Source organism: Muntiacus reevesi, chromosome 5, assembly GCF_963930625.1.
Source record: "Muntiacus reevesi chromosome 5, mMunRee1.1, whole genome shotgun sequence".
In the NCBI taxonomy this organism is placed as follows: domain Eukaryota; kingdom Metazoa; phylum Chordata; class Mammalia; order Artiodactyla; family Cervidae; genus Muntiacus; species Muntiacus reevesi.
This window is the reverse complement of record NC_089253.1, coordinates 123,203,953-123,225,780: the sequence shown is the minus strand read 5'-3', so window position 1 is coordinate 123,225,780 and position 21,828 is coordinate 123,203,953.

Below are 21,828 nucleotides of genomic sequence, written 5' to 3'. Positions count from 1 at the left end.
AGATGGGGATGTAAGTTGGTGCAACCACTCTGGAGCATAGTATGGAGGTTCCTTAAAAAGTTAGACCTACCAAACAACAACAAAAAAAAGTTAGAGCTATCATACCCAGAAATTCACACCTGGGCGTATATCCAGACCAAACTATAATTTAAAAGATATCTGCACCCTAGCATTCATAGCAGCTCTATTGGCAATAGCCAAGACATGGGAAAAACCTAAATATCATTTGACGGATGAAAGAATAAAGAAGGTGTGGTACATATATGCAATGGAATAGTATTCAGCCTTACAAAGAATGAAATAATGCCATTTGCAGCAGCATGGATGCAGCTAGAAAGTATCATCCTAAGTGAAGTAAGTCAGACAGAGAAAGACCAGTGCCACATGAGATCCCTTATCTGTGGAATCTAAATTACGGCACAAATGAACCTGTCTAGAAACGGACTCGCAGCTAGAGAACAGAGCTGTGGGCGCCCAGGGGCAGCAGGGACGGGGGAGGGACGGAGTGGGGCGGGGTCAGCAGACGCGAACTCCCAGACACAGAGCGGATAAACCACAAGGGCCTACGGACAGCGCGGGGAACCGCGCCCAGTGTCCTGGGATAGAGCATAGCGGAAAAGAGCGTGAAAGCAACATAGACAGATCTATAACTCAAATCACTTTGCTGCACAGAAATTGTAAGTCAACTATGCTTCAATTAGAAAAACAATAGCAAACAAACAAAAAGGCTGGCTTTCTGATTCTAGAACCCCTCCCAGGCCCTCTCACACACCACTGGCCCTACCCTTGCTATTATTTTCCATCCTTGAAACATTTTCTTAAGCCCCCTTTACATGTGACTAGACCTACTCACCTATTTCTGACTTTCTCTGTGAGTCACTAGGGGATTTCTCACTCTCTTCTCCTCTAAATCAACATTGGGAAAACATCATTAATTTTTTAAAAATCTTTTTTCTTAGAAGAGAAATAGGCGATGGCATTTCAATAACAATAAGAGGGCACTGTAAGGAAAGAAGAATGGAAAATGCTGAAAAATGTGCTGAAAACTACATCCTTCAAGAAATAGCAGTTGTGGTGATGGAGCATTTTGAGAACATAGATGAGGAAAATAATTAAGGCAAAGGGGATACTCTCCTTTTCCTTGTCATTTTATCTTATTTTATTTCTTTATTCTTGACCCCACCTTGTGGGATCTTGGTTCCCTGACTAGAGAGCGAACCTGGGCCCCCTACAGTGAAAGTGTGGAGTCTTAACCACTGGACCACCAAGGAATTCCCTTATATTTTTAAAATTCACTTATATTGGAGTATAGTCCATTTACAATGCTGCGTTAGTTTCCGGCGCACAGTGAAGTGAACCTGTTATGAATATACATATACCCACTCTCTTTCAGGTCCCCATATAGACCATCACGGAGCGTCGAGTAGAGTAGAGCTACACAGACCTCCTTATTAGTTATCAGTTTCAAATATAGTGGCTCAGAGGGTAAGGCGTCTGCCTGCAGTGCGGGAAACCTGGGTTCAACGCCTGGGTTGGGAAGATCCCTTGGAGAAGGAAATGGCAACCCACTCCAGTACCCTTGCCTGGAAAATCCCATGGACAGAGAAGCCCAGTAGGCTACAGTCCATGGGGTTGCAAAGAGCCGGACACGACTGAGCGACTTCACTTTCACTTTAAATATAGTAGTCTGTATGTACTACTCAGCCCCAATCTCCCAATTTATCCCTCCCCTGCTTTTCCCTCCTGGTAATTTTCTCATCTTAAGGTCTTAATGAAGACTCTTTAAGACAAGATAATGTGTCCCTGAGTGCTAACTGTCCAAAGCACTCCTCCTCCACTCCCCACAAAGGCACCACTGACCCTGTCTCTGGGCACTCGTGCTAAATGGGCTTGTGTTCTTTCCTCCTGGGAAAGGCTGCGGCTGAACCTTGAGGAAAGGCCACTGACCATTCATTAAAAGCCCAGAAATGAGAGGAAGGAGGGCATCGATCATTGTATTCCTCAAACATAGAGCTCATTGCCTCGGATTTTCTCCCCTAACAGACAGGTAGTGTTACTTAAATGATAATTTGCATCTTTTTAAAATGCCCGTAGAACTGATTCAAATGTATTCTTTTTAATGGCTGAGTAATATTCCATGGTGTATATGTACCATAGCTTCCTTATCCATTCGTCTGCTGATGGGCATCTAGGTTGCTTCCATTTCCTGGCTATTATAAACAGTGCTGCGATGAACATTGGGGTGCACTTAAATCAGTTCTAATGAGATGGATGAAACTGGAGCCCATTATACAGAGTGAAGTAAGCCAGAAAGATAAACACCAATACAGTATACTAACGCACATATACGGAATTTAGAAAGATGGTAACAATAACCCTATATGCAAGACAGAAAAAGAGACACAGATGTATAGAACAGACTTTTGGACTCTATGGGAGAAGGCGAGGGTGGGATGATCTGAGAGAATAGCATTGAAACATGTATATTATCAAGTGTGAAACAGATCGCCAGTCCAGGTTGGATGCATGAGACAAGTGCTCAGGGCTGGTGCACTGGGAAGACCCAGAGGGATGGGATGGGGAGGCAGGAGGGGGGTTCAGGATGGGGAACACATGTAAACCCATGGCTGATCCATGTCAATGTATGGCAAAAACCACTACAATATTGTAAAGTAATTAGCCTCCAACTAATAAAAATAAATGAAAAAAAAAGAAAAAGGAAAAGAATGCCCATAGAGATGACCCTGCTGTTTGGATGCTTTCTTTTTTAATACTGATACATTTATGATTGGTCAAAGGCCTTCCAAGGGGCTTTCCAGGTGGTGCTAGTGGTAGAGAATTCTCCTGCCAATGCAGGAGACGCAAGGGATGAGGGTTCGATCCCTGGGTTGGAAAGATCCCCTACAGTAAGAAATGGCACCAACTCTGATCCTTGTCTGGGAGATCCCATGGACAGAGGAGCCTGGCAAGCTACATACAGTCCAGGGAGTCGCAAAGAGTTGGACACGACTGAGTGACTGAACATGCATGCAAACCCTACCCAAGAATTTCAGACTGTGCCAAAAATTGCAGTCACCCTTGACCCATGAGATACATGTAGAGAATCTGTGGCCCAAATTCAGAGAACAAGCAGTTTCATAATCATGCTACATCTGTAGACTGGATTCACTAGCTCCTTGGGTCAGTTAGAACAGTCATTAGAGCATCTGATACTCAAACAATTTTCGGCTCGTAGATTATTTTAAAAGAACGCTGGAGGATCAGTTTGAAAAGACCTCCACCAGCTGGACAGGGTGGGGGAAGACACCACATTGCCTTTTGGCCACAGTCACCAGGGTTCTGAGTTGGTCAGCACGTCTCAGAGGAGCCTAGACGCCTCGGGAACACAGTGGAGGAAAGGCCTGAGCTCAGCCTGGCTCTGGAGTTGGGAGGATGCTCTGGGAGGCTGGCGCTGTGGCCAGTTCACCAGCCGGTCTCTCAGGAGGCCCACTGCTCTGTGGCCCCAGGACACCCTGACTGGCCTAATGCCCCCAGCGCGGGCACCGTCTGAAGCCAGGTGTGTGGGACGGTGGCGAACCAGAGCTGGTGGAGTTACTCTCATGGGGCCCGTGTTGGTCTTGCATGCGTGCCGTTCGGAGGGCTGTGGGTGGTGGGCTCCCAGCCAGCGGGGTGCCCTGTTGCTCTTTCAGTGGTTGCCATGCTGCAGATGAGATGGTGGGTGGTCTTTCAGATTCTGTGTACGTCGCTGCCCTCTCTCAACATTTGTGTACAGTTGTTTTCGAAGTCTACTGTCTTCCCGTGCGGATTTTATGAGCCACCTGAGGGATTGATCCTGATCCTGTTAGGCAAAGATTAACAGCCCAATAAATAGAATTTGTGCACCTCCAGGAAGATTAACACAGGGAAACAGCCAAGGTGATCTAAGGTCTACTCCCAAGAAAAGGACATGCACCCCCAGCATTTTCTTTTTTTTTTTTGAAGAACACGAATTCGTCAATAATAAATGAATAACCGTCATGTTAAAATTGTCAGTGGGAGACACACTATTTTCCCGTGTCCAGTAATAAAGCTATCTATTATTTTGGTAAGAAATGCCTAAATTGAAATTCCAAAGGGCATTATGAACTTGAATTAAAAAGGTAATGGATTTTTTAATAAGTTCTGGGTCAAGATGTATTATCCAACTATTTTCCATAGGGCATAGAATATACCATCTATCCTTTTAATAATACCAGCCCTGGTCTTCCTTCCAGCGCCAGCTGCGGCTGCCCGGCTGTTACAGCCTCTCCCACCATCCCCAACAATGAAAGAATAACCAGACGGCCCACGGAGCATTCTAAATAGAGCTGTCTCCAGGACAGCCTGTGACCGGCAGAGACAGGTTCGATCCAGATCTGGACTCCCTGCTTTGGGAGAAGACCAGATCAGTATTGCTGGGGAGTAAGTCGTAGAGGGAAATACTGGGATGAATTAAATAAATCACAAAACAAACGAGTCACGCGCCTACAGGAAACCTCATTCTACCTGAGGGCTCCGATTCAGAACTAGGCAGACGGTAATTCTGTGTGTTCTCGGATTCAAAGGGCTTTCAGAAAAACAACCTGAATTATACAAACCACTCACTAGCAATGAAATACTATGTCCGCAAATCCTCAAAGGCTGCAAGGAACTTAACCAAAAGCGGTCTGCATGTTTGAAGTTGTAGCTGAGATTTCTTCTTTTTTTCTCGCTGTGGTTTGGCTCCAGAGCCAAAGTTGCATCTTGAAACCTTCCTTGCTGTCACTTCTGACTGCCTGACTCTGCTGTGCTCTGTAAACCTGCCTCTTCTCTGTGCCTGCCAGATAACTCCCTCCTGCACACTCTAGACACTTTCTTACATCTCTGCTGGGTCCTCAGGTGACATGGAAACATCTACGTGGAGCAACAGAGGGAAAGAGGGCAGCACGCTTACTGACTGCAAGACAGTGGACAGCAGCACGGAGCAGTGGTTCTCACCTCTCCATGAGAAAGTAAACTATTGGGAGCTAATAAAGAGACAGGAAAAACTGCTTCATTTTACGTTTGTATACCCTACAGTCAGGGATAGATTAATACACGGTGATGCTCTTACTATCTTCCTAGCTGCATTCATTTAGACCATATTTTAGTGCAGGAGTTTATAGTGCAATTTAATATCGGAAACCTTAAATTCATTGTTATAATCATCTTCTGTTTTCTGTTATCTTCTACAAAACAGAGCTCTCAGTAAGATAAAACAACCCCTGCCTCTTACATCAGGGACACATGTAGAGAGAGAGAGAGGATCTGGAAAACAAATTTATACTTTTTCTGGACATGGGAGCACTCATAAAACACTTGGTGAATCCAAGGTCCTTTGCTGTCATCCCACCTCCTATTCATATGGACAGTTGGCAGCCCAGAGGTAGTCGGGTAGGGGTGCCTTTGGGGGTGACTCTGCTTCAAATCTGAAGAATTTATAAACATGCTGAATGACAGGCAAGAATAGACATTTTCCTTTTAAAGTGAGACGAGATTAATATGCAGCCGTCGCCATATGTAATTAAAGAGAAAAGCGAAAGGAGCTGTTTATGTAGGCACCAAGAGTCGGCTGGGTATCACAGTAGACCTGGAAGTCTGCGGCAGAACGATCTAACTTTGCTCGCGGGTGTGACGCCCTCTGAGGGGTGGGCGCGGGTGGCAGCCCACCCCCATTTCCATGCACGTCGCGAGCTTCTGTAGCAGCTGCCTTTCCGTGAGGTGTTCACATGTCTCCCTCTGAGCGTCTTTGTGTACTGCTTGCCCTCATGAATTCTGAGAAGAATTTTAAAGAGTGCTCGAATAGCACGTCCAATTAGTAACTGCTATTTTTTGTTTCAGGTGTTGAAGTGCAAAGCTCATTGAAACAACCCCCAGACGGTTGCATTTTATTCTAGAAACGGCCCCCTGGAACAAAAAGACTGACTGATGTCTTGAGGTCTTGGTGAAACTTCCAATTTAGTTAAAATTCTATTCCTGCTGTCTTCCCCCCAGTTACCGCCGCAGTTTCTAAGTCCCGTTCTTCAGCTGTAAACTTCAGACCTTGGGCAAACCCACAGGCCTTACTCCTTCTGAGATCATCAGTTTGTGTTCTGTCGGAGTAGGAGCCGGCCTACATCTGTATCCCCAACCCCCCAGCCCCGTGAAGTCTGTGGGGTTTTGCTACCTGGGGCGGGGGTGGGGCCTCTGTGGTTTGAACTGTGTATACAGTGCCGCGGAGAAGGGAGGGAGAGAAGGCTCCTGTGTGGCTGAGGCATGGCTACTAAGGGCTTTTACGTTTCTGGAAGGCTTCCTGGAATAGAGTAGGAATATAAGAGCTGGAGTCTCCTGGTCCAGGTGGGCAGTGAAAGCTATTGGGTGGGGAGTTGCATAGAGGCTGGGGTTGCCGAGATGCTGAGAGTTCAGATGAGCGGCTGAGAGCAGGGAGGACTTGCTAGGTGTCTAGACCGTCTGCTCTGGCCGCTCCACCCTGAAGACGGGCGTCGTTTCATCTCTAGGGCTCCCTCCTTCTAGGGCGCACTGACCTCTAGGGGAGAACCCTGGGGTGTCTGCTCCCAAACAGCCCGCCCTGCCCCCTCCCAGGGGCGCCGCTCCAGGCGCTCCAGGGCCGGGTGTGAGGGTCCTCCCCGCTTGGGTCCCTCCACCGCTCCTGCCCCGCGGACTGTGCTAGCCATTCTCCTCTGCCTCCTGTTCATCCACAGCCAGAGCAGCTTCCCCGCCTTAGTTATTAGGGGGACGCCCCTGTGTTCCTTCAGAAAAGACGGGCCACTTACAAGAAAAGGCAGTCTAGGTGATCAGGGCAGTTTGGAGCCGTGAAAGCCGTTTTCTTACTGCGGGTAGAGAATGTTTTCCTAAAGGCCTCTGTGAATAATGCCATTGACTCAGCCTTCTGTTTATTACATTTTCATTATTCCCATACAATCTTCAGGGCTTTTGCCAGGTCTATTTATCACCCATTACTTCTTTATGATTGTTTTAAATTCACTTTTTATGGTTTCATAGATTTTTGACTAAAAGAAAACTTTGAGTCACTCCCAGAAATGGGAAACCATCTTGTTTTTCTTTTTTATTGGAGTATAGTTTTATCATGTTTTTATAATTTCACTCCAAAATTTTACTGGAGTGCAGTTGATTTGCAATTTTGTGTTAGTTTCAGGTATATAGCAAAGTGATGCCACTTTACATACCCAGAGTCACTCTTTTCTCAGATTCTTTTCAGTAGAAGATGTGTGAATGAATAAAGAGGATGTGGTATATATGCAATGGAATATTACTCAGTCACAAAAGGGAATGAACTAATGCCACTTGCAGCAACGTGCATGGACCTAGAGATTACCATACTGAGTGAAATAAGTCAGACAGAGAAAAGCAAATATCACATGGCATTGCTCATATGTGGAATCTATTTAAAATAGAAAGAGTTTTGAGATGGGTCTATGTGTTAGGTGTGACCTTGGGCAGCCTGTATGTTGACATTCAGGGCTGTGTTACTGAGTTGCTGGAGAATTTTCGTGGTATGTCTTGCTCTAAAACTTATTGGCTCTTGGGTGGTGGTTGGTTTCAGTGTAGGTATGGAGGTTTTTGGACGGTCACTTATTACTTAAAGATCAATGTAGTCAGGAGTTTTCTGGTGTTCTCAGGTTTTTGGCTTAAGTCTCCTGCCTCTGAATTTCAGTTTTATTCTTCCTGTAGTCTCAGGACTTCTCCAACTATACAGCACTGATAATAAAACTTCTAGGTTAACAGTGAAAAGATTCTCCCCCGTTAGGGACACCCAGAGAGGTTCACAGAGTTAGATGAAGAAGAGGAAAGGGAGGAGGGAGATAGAGATGAGCAGGAGGAGAAAAAGGGGGACTCAAGAGGAGAGAGACAGATCTACGAAGTTGTCTGTTCCCAGAGTGTTCTCCATATCCCAGACACCCCCAAAGATTCACAGAATTGGATTGGGAAGAGAAGGGGAAAGGAGGAAATAGAGGTGTTCTGAGGTAGAAAACGGAGAGTCAAGATTGGGAGAGAGTAATCAACACACTCCTGAATAAAAATGGGAGCTGAATATTGGATTCTTAAATGTTCACAATTTATATCATATACTGAAAAACAAAAATTAAAAATCTAGAGTAGAGTTTAGACTCTTAAAAATACTATATTAAAAACAAAAACCAAAACACACACAAAAAATTTTAGAATATATGAAGTTTGGTTTAAAAATAGGGCTTCTATGGTTACTAGGAGGGTAAGGGGAGAGGGATAAATTTGGATATTGGAATTGACATATACACATTACTGTATATAAAATAGATAACTAATAAGGACCTTATCATACTGTTCATGGGGTTCTCAAGGCAAGAAAACAGACGTCGTTTGCCATTCCCTTCTCCAGGACAGGGAAGCCTCGTGTGCTATAGTCCATGGGGTCTCAAAGAGTCGGACATGACTGAGTGGCTGAACTGAACTGATGTGAATAATAACTGAATTTAGCACAGGGAACTTTACTCAATACTCTGTAATGACCTATATGGGAAAAGAGTCTAAAAATGAGTGGAGATATATGTATTTGTAACTGATCCGCTTTGTTGTACAGCAGAAAGTAACACAGCATTGTAAATCAACTACACTGCAATAAAAACACTTTTAAAAAGGTATGACCGGTCACTTGAGTGACTCGTGTCATTGAATCCGAGCAGGTTCACCTATCAGTCACTCCTTTGACTGAGACAGCGTGTTAGTGAGGCTTAGGAGGGCTGCTCGTCCTGTTGGCACCAAACTGAGAATTTCCCCTCAATTTACTTCCGAGGAGCAGAGAAGACTTGAAAAGAGAACGCTCCTCTTGTGTAATTTCTATAGTGTTCAGCTGGGGACCTTAGATCCTAGGTGGCGCCTGCCCCAAGCTGGTCCAGCCCCAGGGAAGACTGAACGGTACGGATGACAAGGTAGAAGTGGAAGGAGGGAGAACGCCCTAGGGTCCTGGAGAGGAAGGGCTCCCCCACTTCCCCCGGGGAGAGAAGGTTCAGAGGGAAGTGACTGGCTTGCTTCCTTGTCTTTTATTTCAGCTGTTCCCGAGCAAACTGGAGGCTCTGTGGAGGAGGACTGGCAAGAAGGTAGAAGGCAGTGAGCACAGTCCGCCCAGTGCAGGGAGAGGTGTTGCACTCGCGTCAGGTATGAGTTCTTGTGAAGGAAAACTGTGGGGGTGTTCTATGGGAAATTCTCGTGTTGATCCGTAAATCACGGAGGTAAAATCATTTTTCTCTCCTAAAATCCCGATCAGTGGCGTAAAATGCAGATCCTGTTCTAGAAGGAAATTTATAGGGATGGGAAATTCAGGGAAAACCAGAAACCCCACATTTTAGACTTGAGAGCATTTGATCCACTCTGTTAAGGCTTTGGCATCAGTAAATAAACTCCTGGCTGATTGAATGTGCCACCTTATAAATTTAGGTGTCCTTTATTCTGAAGGTCTGCAGTTCTTCTTTTAAAAAATATTTTAAAGATATTGTGAATTCCCTGAGTTTCTCCACCCCAGAGAAAGTCTGTGGGAGCAATCCAGGTTCTAGCTTCTGCTCCATAAATGTTAAATTTACAGCAACTATATGTCTGGGTGACTCTATGAATAATACAGTTTGGGGATTCTGAATTTATGAATGAACAGGCAGCTCTGAATTCCTTCTGGGAGTGGGCACCATATGCCTTTCAAAGGCAGTTTCCTCTAGATTTACATTTTGCGTATCCGTCTCGGGCCTCTAACACCAAGTGCTGCGTCAGGCCTGGGAAGGAAACCTGAGGTGGAGAACAGGCAGAGAAGGCGCAATAAAGCCGGCAGACGGCGGCCTCCGCAATAAATCACAGGCTGCACAGAGGGACGTCGGCCGTCACACCTACGCAGTAGGAAAAGGAGCGTAAAAGGAGGGAAAGAAAGCAATTAGCGAGAAACCTGCCACAACTCAGAGAATGGGAGAAACCGACCACAGGGAAGCCTGGGACACAGTAAAAATCGTCACCTGATTTTATGATGCAAAATCTTTAAGAAATCAGGTTGCTAAAGAGCTTTGAAAAAAAATCAAGAGTGAAAATTACTATGTGTAATGATAAGAAAGGAGACAAAATCAGTCTAGGTTTAAAAAACGCCAGTCAGACAAGCCCTGTCAAACATGGTGGCGGTGAAATGGGAAGATTAACAGGTGGGGCTGAGCAGGGGCGCGTTCAAAGGCGGGAGGTGCGTGCGCCAACCTGAGCGCGGATGCTCCCTCCTTCCCTTCTGTCTCAGGAGAATTCCCACCTCATCCGCCTTGTGTGGGGTTTGACGTTTAAAATCTTAAAGTGCAGCTTTCTCTAAGAGAGAAAGCGCGAAGCTGTGAGCAGGCACTTAAGCGTGGGGCCTTGGGAGGTGTCTGTGGCCTGACACTGCCCGTGCGCGCTCCGGCTCTCAGCTGTGCCCGGCTGCTTTGGGACCCCGGGGACTGTAGCCCACCAGGCTGCTCTGACCACGGGACGCTCCAGGCGAGAATACTGGAGCGGGTTGCCATTTCCTTCTCCAGGGGGCCTTCCTCCATCGAACCTACATCCCCTGCGTCTTCTGCATTGGCAGGTGGATTCTTTACAACTGGCGCCACCTGGGAAGCCCAACACATGTCATAGCCTCACGATAAGCCCACCTGCAGACCCTTTGGTGACGCCCTCCCCCCCGGTGTGAGCAGGGAGAGAAGGGGGTCTTTGGGCTTCTGTGTGGCGAGGGGGCACATGGTCCTCCTTGCTTGGAGTGACTCGGGTCAGTGTATCCTCATCAGAAAGGTCAGCTAGAGAGAGCTATGATTCTGGAGTGAGCTCAGGGGAGAAAGGAGTTATTTCTGGCTGATGTAGTGATTGCTGTCTTATGAGGGGGGCTCAGAAGTGTAAAGGGGTCCGTGAAACCATGCCTGTGTCTTCTTTTGAGGGGCCAGAAATACCAGTGGCTGCAGGGGAGAGCTCGGGTGCAGAGGCGCAGAGTGGAGGAGGGACACCCTTGGTCTCTGCTCTTGGAGCGCTCCCCTGTGGGAGGGGACGGGAGGGGTCGCTGGGAAGGGAGGGTGGTAGGAAAGCCAGAGGGGCCTGGAGTGTCCTCCAGGAGCGTTTGCGCTGGAGATGGAGCCTCAAATTCGTCCGTTTACTGAGAGGCAGATCTAGATGTAGACATGGACCGGCGCACGCGTGCGTGGACAGATGCCGAGCAGCACTGTTCTAGGGAGTAGGATACAGTTGGTCAGAAGAGAACAGTCTGTTCTCTGCATGCACTCGTGTGTGCGTGTGTGTGCGTGTGTGCGTGTGTGTGTGTGTCTGTAGGGCACTGTTGCTACTTTGTATAGTGCGGTGAAGAAAGACCTTAATAATAAGAAGACATTCTGAAAGAGGCCTGAAAGAAGTGAGGGGGAAAGGGCTTGGGAGACAGCATCTCAGCAGAGAGGGTAGCTTGCACATGCCCCGGGGCCGGGTGAGCCCGGGCTCTCCGAGGACCCCAGGAGGCTGGGGGCTGCAGCAGAGGCGGCTGGGGCAGAGAGGATGGAGACAGGGCGGAGCGGCGGCAGGAGCCAACCCGGGACCCCAGTTGGTCCAGGTGAGTAGGGTGGTCCCTGAGGCAGGGAGGGGGAGCCATTGAGAGGAGCCCGGGGATCTGCCTCCTGTTCTTCAAGCTGCGCGCTGCTGTCCTGGCTTAGCTTTCCGTCCACACGGAGAAGCAAGGGGCCGAGCTGGGAGACAGCCGGAATGGTCTGGGTGAGGGACAGTTGTTGGAGCAGGTTGGTCCCTGCAGAGGTGGCGGTGAGGTTGGTTCCAGCTCGAACACTCAAGGAGGAGCTGGCAGGCTGTCCAGAAGATCAGAGAAGGTCAGTGTGTCCATTGGATGAGACAGGAGGACAAGTGGGGCGGGGGATTTGGGGAGAAAGTGCTGGAATTTCTGCATCAAGCTCAAGTTCGAGGTTTCCCTTAGGTGTTTGATGGGGCACCCCGCAGGGAGCTGGGTGTGAGCCTGGTGTTCAGGGGAGAGGTTGAGGCTGGAGACGGATACTTGGAAGTCACAGATAGCGTTTAAAGCCATGAGATCAGACGTGATCACCCAGGGAATAAATACAGGGAAAAAATAAATACGGTGTGTTTCTCTTCCTGAACTTTTGAATGTGTCATTGAACCTCTAGAGGTGGGACTGGGTGTTTATCAGCTGAAATTCATGCCATTTCTCTCTATATATGTAAATATCCATGACTTATGATTTATACATTTCAAACAAGGCTTTCTTTGCATAATCTGACCAGTCTAATCACTGGCCAGTTTTGGCCTCACCAAACAGCAAAAGTTGGTGTTCATCTTAGCTCATGCGATTCTTGGTTGAGATGCCCTGTCTGATCTCAATCTCAATCTTACACACACACACACACACACACACACACACACATTCTTCTTCTGGGTAATTCCTACTCATTTGTAAGACCCTAGTGGGTTAACCCAATCTTTTATGCCCCATTACTGTGTCATCCTGCACTTGGGAAGAACTCCCTTTCCCCATTGTTTTAAAATTATAATTTCTTACTATTTGCTCAATTCTTGGTGCAGAAAATATTCAAGGTGTTTGTGACCGTGAAAATGTTAGCAGACAAGGTGAGAGCGAAGTGCCAGGTGAAGCGAGTCCCTCGATCTGACTGCCACCGAACAGAAACGCAAGAAACCCCAGTTCCTCCAGGAAGCCCTCAGCCAGGTCCCTGCATCTTCTGCCGGCTCTGCGCCCAGCCTGGCTGTAATGAATGTGGAACAACAGGCCCTGCGTGATCAATCATGGGAAAACAGGAAACAAATCCAAATAAATCTGTGCAGGAAGGAGGAGGGAAAGGGGAAAGGGGGAGAAAGGGTTCCATTCTGAGGACACACTAGAATGTTCCTGCCCGCAATCGATCTCACTTGACTAATGAGAGTGTCTCCACCAGGGGCTTAGAAATAACTTCCAAATAAGATGCTCTTTGAGTCAAAGCACAGTTGGTTTTAACCAAATATTGTAAGCCCTTTAAAATGTACTATTTCATGTAATCAAATAATTTCCTGATTCTGAAATCATCTTTTTTAAGTTGCTCTTTAGAAAGCAGTTGAAAAAATTGGGATTCTGTTAGTCTTTTTCCTACATTACAAACGCCGTTGTCCATAAACTGCTGATAGATGCAGTTTTGGTTAGATGCGTACACTGGTGGCTGTCCTAATGCGACTGGCTTGGTATCTCATACTTACGACAGCGCTTGATTGTAGATTAAAAGCGGTGACATGACATAGGTCCTCATGGAGGCTGAGTTTACATTTGAGGACAATTTGAACACATTCTTGACTTTTTGCAGAGCCCATGTACACCAATAATAAGATGCCCCAGTAAGAGTGTAGTCATTATTTATTAGCATTTCCATGCTATGCATGCTCTATCTTGGTTTATCCTCTCTACATCTTGTTTTTTCATTTAAGAAGAAACTGATATTAGAGAACTTTAAGCCATTTGCCCAAGTTTAGAAAAACATTTGTCTAATAAAACCCCTAGACTGGTTTTATCTTGAACTGTGCCTGACACATTTAAACAAACCCTTGAAAATTTGTGTATCTGTCCTATGATATGCAAGAATTTCATTAATTAGGAAACCCTGAGCATATAAATACATGTGAAAATCCTTATTAAATTATCATTCAAATTTTTCTCATTATCAAATGGACAGTGTGGGGTTATTGTCTCAAACACATATTAAATTTATAAGGTTCACAAAGAAGCAGTTATGATTAAATAAAGAGAACAGTTTACTGAGTAATAGAATTTCACAATTAGTAATGCTGAAGTATGTACATATAAATATAAATACACAAAGATGTAAGTTTGGTGACATATTTCATCTCTGAGAAATACAGATTGATGAAGAATAAAATTCTAGTTTAATGCTTTCTTCCATACAGATACATTTCTAATGCTTTATCATTTACCTCTCATTAATGTTTCTATTGTCATGAACCATGACATAAGCCGAGGAGGATGTTCTTTGCTCAAGTTGGTGTCTTCCTGGGATGTCTTTCCAGCTTGGCCCACCTAGAAAACACGTCCACATCTTTCAGGACTCTCTGGTAATCTCTGAATCTGTAACTCAAGCCCACTCCTGTCTTCAGCTCTTGTGCCAAGTGACACAGTGTTCACCGGGCATCTTTACTTGGATTCTTCTGGGCATTTCTACTCACTAAGAAATACTTTTCTGTATGTTGTACAAGCTTCTGGAATCATTATTATAGGTCTGCAAATACTTAACACACAATCACCATCTTCATTCTTCATTTGTAGGACCTAATTAGTATAAAATAATAGCTATTATTATTAACTATTTGCTAAACTTATATGAGCATGTGTGTGTGCTAAGTCGCTTCAGTCATGTCTGACTCTTTGTGACCTTATGGATTATAGCCCTCAGGCTTCTCTGTCCATGGGGATTCTTCAGGCAAGAATAGTGGAGTGGGGTGCTATTTCCTGCTCCAGGGGATCTTCCTGGCCCAGGGATCTAACCCTCATCTCTTGCGTCTCTTGCATTGGCAGGTGGGTTCTTTACCACTAGCACCGTGGGAAGCCCCCGTATGAGTATGGTAGGCAGTTAATGCCAAGAGAGTGGAAGTGAGAGGTCAGATAAAACCTATTCTCCATTTTGGCAAATAAACATTTTTATATTCACTTTTATAAACATCTCAGTTTTTAATGGCACTTGTAGACAAAAAACAAATCTATGAGTGACTTTGCTTATGAATGTACACTATTTTCATTAGCTATTATCATATCACACTATTAACACTAGTGTGATAATGAATCACACTATTTTCTTGGATGGGTTTTTGGTGGCAAAGCAGTCGCTTTTGGGAACTCTTGTCTGTTCAGCTTCTAAGTGGAGAAGTCCATGTCTGATGATAACCAGTCTAGCAATACAACTCACTCACTTCTTATGCAGTGAATCAAATTAACCCACAAAAGTTTCATGCTAAAAAGTTTCTCTTCTGAGTCAAGGGAAAAGATGCACAATAACTACTGATGACAAGTATGCAATATTAATTGTGTAGCTAATTAATTTTTAACATCATTCCTGTTTAATTAGCAAGCAAAGAGTGGTGTCTGCCTCATACAGCAGGGCTTGTATATCATGTAGGTGTGAAAGCTTATACTGCACTTGGGGTTAGAGCTTCACATGCACTTCAAGATTTATGAACCCTCCATGATACTTAAAAAGTCCTCTCAAGCTAAATTATAATTATTAAATAGTTAGAATTTTAATTACATGATATATTTCCTCTTTATAGAGGAAGATGTTATCTAAGGGGGTTTTGACTGTGGGAGGCTTATAGGATCAGCGCCTTTGTGGAATTTTGTTTTTCTATGAACTACAAATATATTAAAAAAAGATATCTCTAAAAGAGAAAAAAATGATTAATCACTAATCACTGAATTGCTTTGGTCTTCCTATCCAGAGAACAATCTCAGTTCTGTCCTGGAAAGTCCTGAGTTCATTTTATTTATTTGTCTAAAACTTTCGAGATGATAGAGTTGGTAACTCCTCTGTCTCTATTATTTCCTGTTTCCTATGTTATGGAGCCTCTATATCATTCTGCCGAGTCAGGTGGAAGGGAAAAAGGAAGCACTGTGAAACTGAGTTTACAAAAGCAGGAGAAAATCACTCTTTCCCTTTACATGTTTACAAGAGAAATTGGCTAAAAGGCTTCAAACTTGCAATTTTTCTGTAATTATGCTCTTAGAATACATGATGTGTTTTTATTTTCATAATTAGCAGGAAATCCACGTTATATATTAAATGTGACACAAGAGATATGAATTATGCAGTCAGCGTGGTATGTGCTGACGACCACAAAGCCCAAGGCACGTTCAGTCGAGTTTCTATGAAGACCTATGATGAGTTTCAAGTACATCATTTCCTGATGGAGGATAAGGAAACATCCATCAATGCTAATTTTTGCAGTTTTTTCAGCTTTTATGAATACTTTAAAACTCCTAAAAAGAGTGAGCTTCCAAAATGCGACTTGAGCAAATTCGGCCAGTAATCTCCTATGAGACAACTTAGGCTCAATGGAACCCTTGGATTTGCCTGCGTATACACACATGTGTATTCAAACTTATTACAGACGAAGGTGGCCGGCTTAGTATATTTTAATGCTGTACAATTTAATGTCTAGTTAGTATTCAAACCTTTGACATTAGTTTAGATTGGAAAATGGACACACTGCACCATGGAACACAAAGCAAATACATTTACAGATGATACAGGATCTTTTAAATGCAAAGTTAAGACTTTCATATTCATATATAGAGTGAATATGCATATTTTATTCATTTAATTCTTTTGAAAGAGTGAAGATTACTATACATATCTCAAAATGTATGTTGGATTGAATGTTTATTTTCTATTAGGATAGCATTTCACCATTTACTAATGAAGATGGGAGGAAGATGCCTAGGGAATAAAATTGTGTTGAATATTAAATAAACATTAAAAGTTACAGGACTCTGAGGTCCTTAGACATGCTTTATAGAATAACATACAGTTATTGTGTAAGAGAGTCCAATAAGGCAACAGCCTCCTAATTGGTTCCCTCAACACATCTCCACCCCTCACCCCATCCCTGCTCCATTTTCCACAATGAAGAGTTGTCCTGAGAAGTTAATCTCATCACATGACTTCTCTGCTTCAAGACCTCCTCGGCTCCCCGGGCGATTCCAGCTTATCTCCCAGCCTGCCTCCAGCCCCACTTCCTGACGAACTGGCCCCCATGCCTTCACCTCTGGTCCCTGAACTGCAGACGAGGGGTAGGGAAGGGCCAAGAAGAGGGGCCCTATCAGACAAGCCCTGAGCGGGGTCTTGCCCTTTGAGGGGACTCGCTGCCTCTTCTATAGTCGAGATAATAGGCAAGGGCTTCCCTGTGGCCAGCTTAGTGTAGTTTAATGCTGTACATTTAGCCATCCAGTTAGCATCTAAACCTCTGGCCTTAGTTTAGAGAAAAGCCTCTGCAGTAACGAAGACCCAGACAGCAAATAAATGATAATAAAACGACAACAGGTGACTTATTGTGCGCCGTTCTTACATTACTTTTTCATTTTGCACATCTGTTTTCTAACAAAGATACTGCGAAGCTACAGACAGCATTTTGTGAGACAGGTAAAGAGAAAGGAGACTTGTCCTCCCTCCTTTGTTAGACATCTGGTGTGGAAGGGGACTGGCACCAGTTCCACAGGCTCACAGACGATGGACGCGCGGGCACCAGGAGAACGGCCAGGAGCCCCTTGACCTGCTGAGTCGGGACCACTCAAGCCCCCGGCGCGTCCCAGCTCTGCCTGCTGACTGGCACCTTGTTACCCGACACGGGTCTGGCTGCTCACCACCCGAAAAGCAGTCAGGAGGCCAGGTTGGTGGAAGGAAAGCTCGCTTTATTTTGGATGCCAGATTGGACGGGGAGGGTGGATGTCTGTCCAGAGAGCTACTGCCCACTGCTGACAACCAGTGGGCAAGAGCTTGCATAGGCTGAGGGAGGGGCTACGTGCAGAAACAGCACAGTCAGCCCCAACAGTCATCCTGAAGCTGGTGGTCGGACCAGCGTCATCCTGGTTGTTTTACGTACAGTCGGGCTTCAGTTCCATGGTTGGTTTGTTCCCATTTCCTTGAGGCCGGTCCTCGGAATTGTAGCAGCATATATCTCGACTACAGTCTGCTCATCCTATGGTTAACTTCACCTGCTGTGGATTTCCGAATCTACAAGACAGCTCACAGGGTCTGGCTCAGAGTATCAGCTACAGCACTTGAGGAGGAACCCAGAGGAACTAAGAGTCCTCTACCATGCTTAATGACTAAACTGTTATTATTTGGTCTCCTTTGACTGTTTTCTTTTGTTTTCATGTTTTCTCACTTCTCTGATTAAACTTATTCTTTGACTAAAGTTTTTCCACAAACAGAAGGTAGGCTTGAGGACATGGCAGTGTGGGAGTGAGGATCATAGACAGGGTCCTGCTCCTTCTCAACCTCAGCGCTCAAGAGATGTGTGTTAACAAAATCAGCCTCACTGATTGATGCCTGTTAGCAGTCAGTAGGCTGAGGGAAGTGGAACCATGTTTAATGATACTGTACAGAAATTTAAAAACTGTAAAATATTTCTTTTTCTACTAGTAGATCAACTCTTTTTATACAAATACCTTAATTCTTGGTTTAAGTGCAAAAAAAAAGAATGCAGATTGAGTGCCTGTTTATTAATAAGAACTACAACTTATTGAGGGCCCAATGGTCCAGGAGGTTTATTATTTTCTCCTTTGAGCCTCCACACATCTCTAAAAGTGGGTACTATTCACTTGTTTTTCACCCTGAAGGATGACATGCCCCAAAGCGCTCAGATAGGAAAGGGTGGTGTAGACAGGTGGGTCATGCTTATTTCATCCAAAGGAATCATCTTTTGTTGTGCCACGCAGACTATTTATATAAACCAGAGGCTTAAAAAACTTTCTCTCAAGCTCAGGAAATCATTGATCTGAGACTGCTTACCAAGAACGCATTTTTCTAGATTCCCTGAGGTTTTCACATTAGAGACCAGTATTTCAGTTGTTATGAGGAGGCTGCAGGGGAAACAGGTGACCTTCTATGTAATCTGAGCCTGTTCCTTTTAGATCTTTATGGATTCACTTGCAGATTCAAAAACGAAAATAACATCCTTAATCTAAAGTATTTTACGATTCTTCTAAGGAGAAATATTACAAAACTTAATTCAATATTACATGATGCACAAATTCCCATTTAACTGTCACTGTTTAGGTGAGGAATAGCACTTCAAAAACTGTTAAACCCAAACCGTGGCAGAGCATAAAAGAGCCTGTACATCAAGCACTCAGTCAAACGTTCTGTTATGCTAACAAGCTGGAGAGCTTGTCAGCATCTCCTGGGTCAAGTATGCCTCCTCTTTGATCATCTGAAAAGGTTTCCAGCACTGTAGTTGGTCCTAATTAACAGGGAACTGTGATCTTCTTTGACTCCTGGATTTCACAAGTCAGGTAATAGACCAGACTCTAATGCTCACAAATACTGCCCTACTCAAGTCCCAGTATCTCCCCAGATACACAACTGTGCCTCTTGTTTTAACAGTGTCTTTCAAGATAAACTTTGATGCTTCTTGTCTAAATGTCTTCATGGTTCCTGTAGTCAATTATCTCATCATGGACTAAGAATGCTTTATGTTCAGAGTGGGCTTCCCAGGTGGCTCAGATGGTAAAGAATCAGCCTGCAATGCAGGAGATGCAGGAGACACGGGTTCTTTCCCTGTGTGCCATGAAGATCCCCGGGAGAACAGAATGACTACCCACTCCAGTATTCTTGGGCTTCCCTTGTGGCTCAGCTGGTAAAAAAATCTGCTTGCAATGTGGGAGACCTGGGTTCGATCCCTGGGTTGGGAAGATCCCCCGGAGAAAGGAAAGGCTACCCGCTCCATATTCTGACCTGGAGAATTCCATGGACTGCATAGTCCATGGAGTCACATAGTCGGACATGACTGAGTGACTTTCACTTTCAATCTAGGGTATGTGGTAGGAATGGATTTGCTGGTTATAAGGTAAGAATATCTTTTTTAAATTAATTTTTATTGGAGTATAGTTGATGTACAATGTTACGTTAGTTTCTGCTGTACAGTAAAGTGAATCAGTTATACAATACGTATATCCCCTGTTGTTAAAATTCTTTTCCCACATAGGTCATTAGAGTACTGAGTAGAGTTTCCTGTGCTAAACGGCAGCCGTCTTATTGACCTATTTTAGTAAAGAGGGGTGTGCATATGTCAATCGCAACCCCCCGGTTTATCTCCCCCACCCCCCTCTCTGCCCTGGTAACCACGAGTTTGCTTTCCACATCTGGATTCTGCTTGTGTTTTGTAAGTTTCTTCTGCACCCATTTTTCAGATTCTGCATACAAATGATGTCTGATGATACTTGTCTTTCTCTGACTTACTTCACTCAGTATGACAATCTCTAAGTCCATCTCTATTGCTGCCTGTCTTTAGCTTATTAATAAACAACAACAAACTGACTTTCAAAGTAGTTGCACCCGTTTATATTCCAGCAAGCGAAGTATGAGAGCTATCATCGCTCAGCATCTCTGTGTCAGCTCTTGGTCACGTTCCGCATGTTTCCTGGTGAATTTGTGCTGGTGTCTCTGAGGCTCTCTGTCTCAATTCCCTGAGCCATTATGAAGATTTCATGTCAACGGAATGGTTAAAGTTCTTTTTCTTTTGAAAAGTATCTGACCAGGTGCTATGGTCAGAATATTCTCATCCCCTCCAAATTCCTGTGTTGAAATGCTAACCCCCAAAGGTGACCGTCTTTGGCACTGGGGTGGGGAAGGTGAGTAGATGGTAAGGGTGGAGGCCACGTGGGTGGGATTAGTGCTCTTACAAGAGACCCCACAGAGGCCCCTAGCTCTGGACACAGCCAGAAGCACCAGATATGAACCAAGAAGCTGGTTCTCATGGGAAAGGACCCTTCTGGCACCTGGATCTTGGACTTTCAGCCTCCAGAACTGTGAGCAGCAATGCCTTGTTCTTTATTAGCTATCCAGTCTCTGGTGTTTTGTTAAAGCAGCCCAAATGGATTAAGAGATTAGGGATTACCCCCACCCCTGCTTTTCAGTCGGGTTTTCCATTATTTTCTTATTGATTTATAAAATTTAAATATTCTGAATGTGAGCCTTTTTGAAGTCATACGTGCTCAGATTTCATGGTGTGTTTTTATTCTCTATTAATAGAATGTTTAAATGAATATATTCTTTATTTAATTCATGTTATTTACCAACTTGCTTTTAACAGTGGTATTTTTTTTTTTAACAGTGGTATTTTTGGTATATTACTTTTTTATTGAAGCCTGCGATGCAGGAGACCTGGGTTCGATCCCTGGGTTGGGAAGATCCCCTGGAGGAGGGCATGGCAACTGACTTCAGTATTCTTGCCTGGAGAATTCCCAGGGACAGAGGAGCCTGGCGTGCTGCAGTCCATGGGGTCCTCAGAGTCAGACACGACCTAATGTCTAAGTACAGCACAGCACATGGTTGGTTTACAAACTGTGTTAGTTTCAGATCTGTTGTAAGATGATTCAGTTATATATGTGTGTGTGTATATATATAAATGTAATCTGTCAGGCTTTTTCCATCATAGGTTATTGTAAGATATTGAATATCGTTCCCTGTGCTATACAGTAAATCCTTGTTGAGCATCTGTTTTACATAACGCGTGTGTATCTGTTAAGTCCATACTCTTAATTTATCTCTCCCACCCTTTTCCTTTGGTAATTGTAAACTTGTTCTCTATGTCTATGAGTCCACTTCTGTTTTGTATATAGATTCATTAGCATTATGTTTTAGGACTCCACATATAAGTGATATCATATAACGTTTGTGTTTCTTTGTCTGACTTCACTAAGTATGCTAATCTCCAGGTCCATCCGTACTGCTGCAAGTGGCCAGATTCCGTTCTTTTTTTACGGCTGTTTACCCGTGCTTATGTACCACATCTCCTTTATCCGTTCATTTGTGGGCAGACACTTAGGTTGCTTCCATGTTGTGGCTATTGTACATACTGCTGTTATGGGCATTGGGGTGCATGCATCTCTTTGTATTAAGAGTTTCTGTCTTTCCAGGTATATGCCCAGGAATGGGACTAAACCTTTTACTTTAATTATGATATAAATATTTATCAGCACAATAATAACATATTACGTTAATAATTAACATTCATCCTCTGGCACTT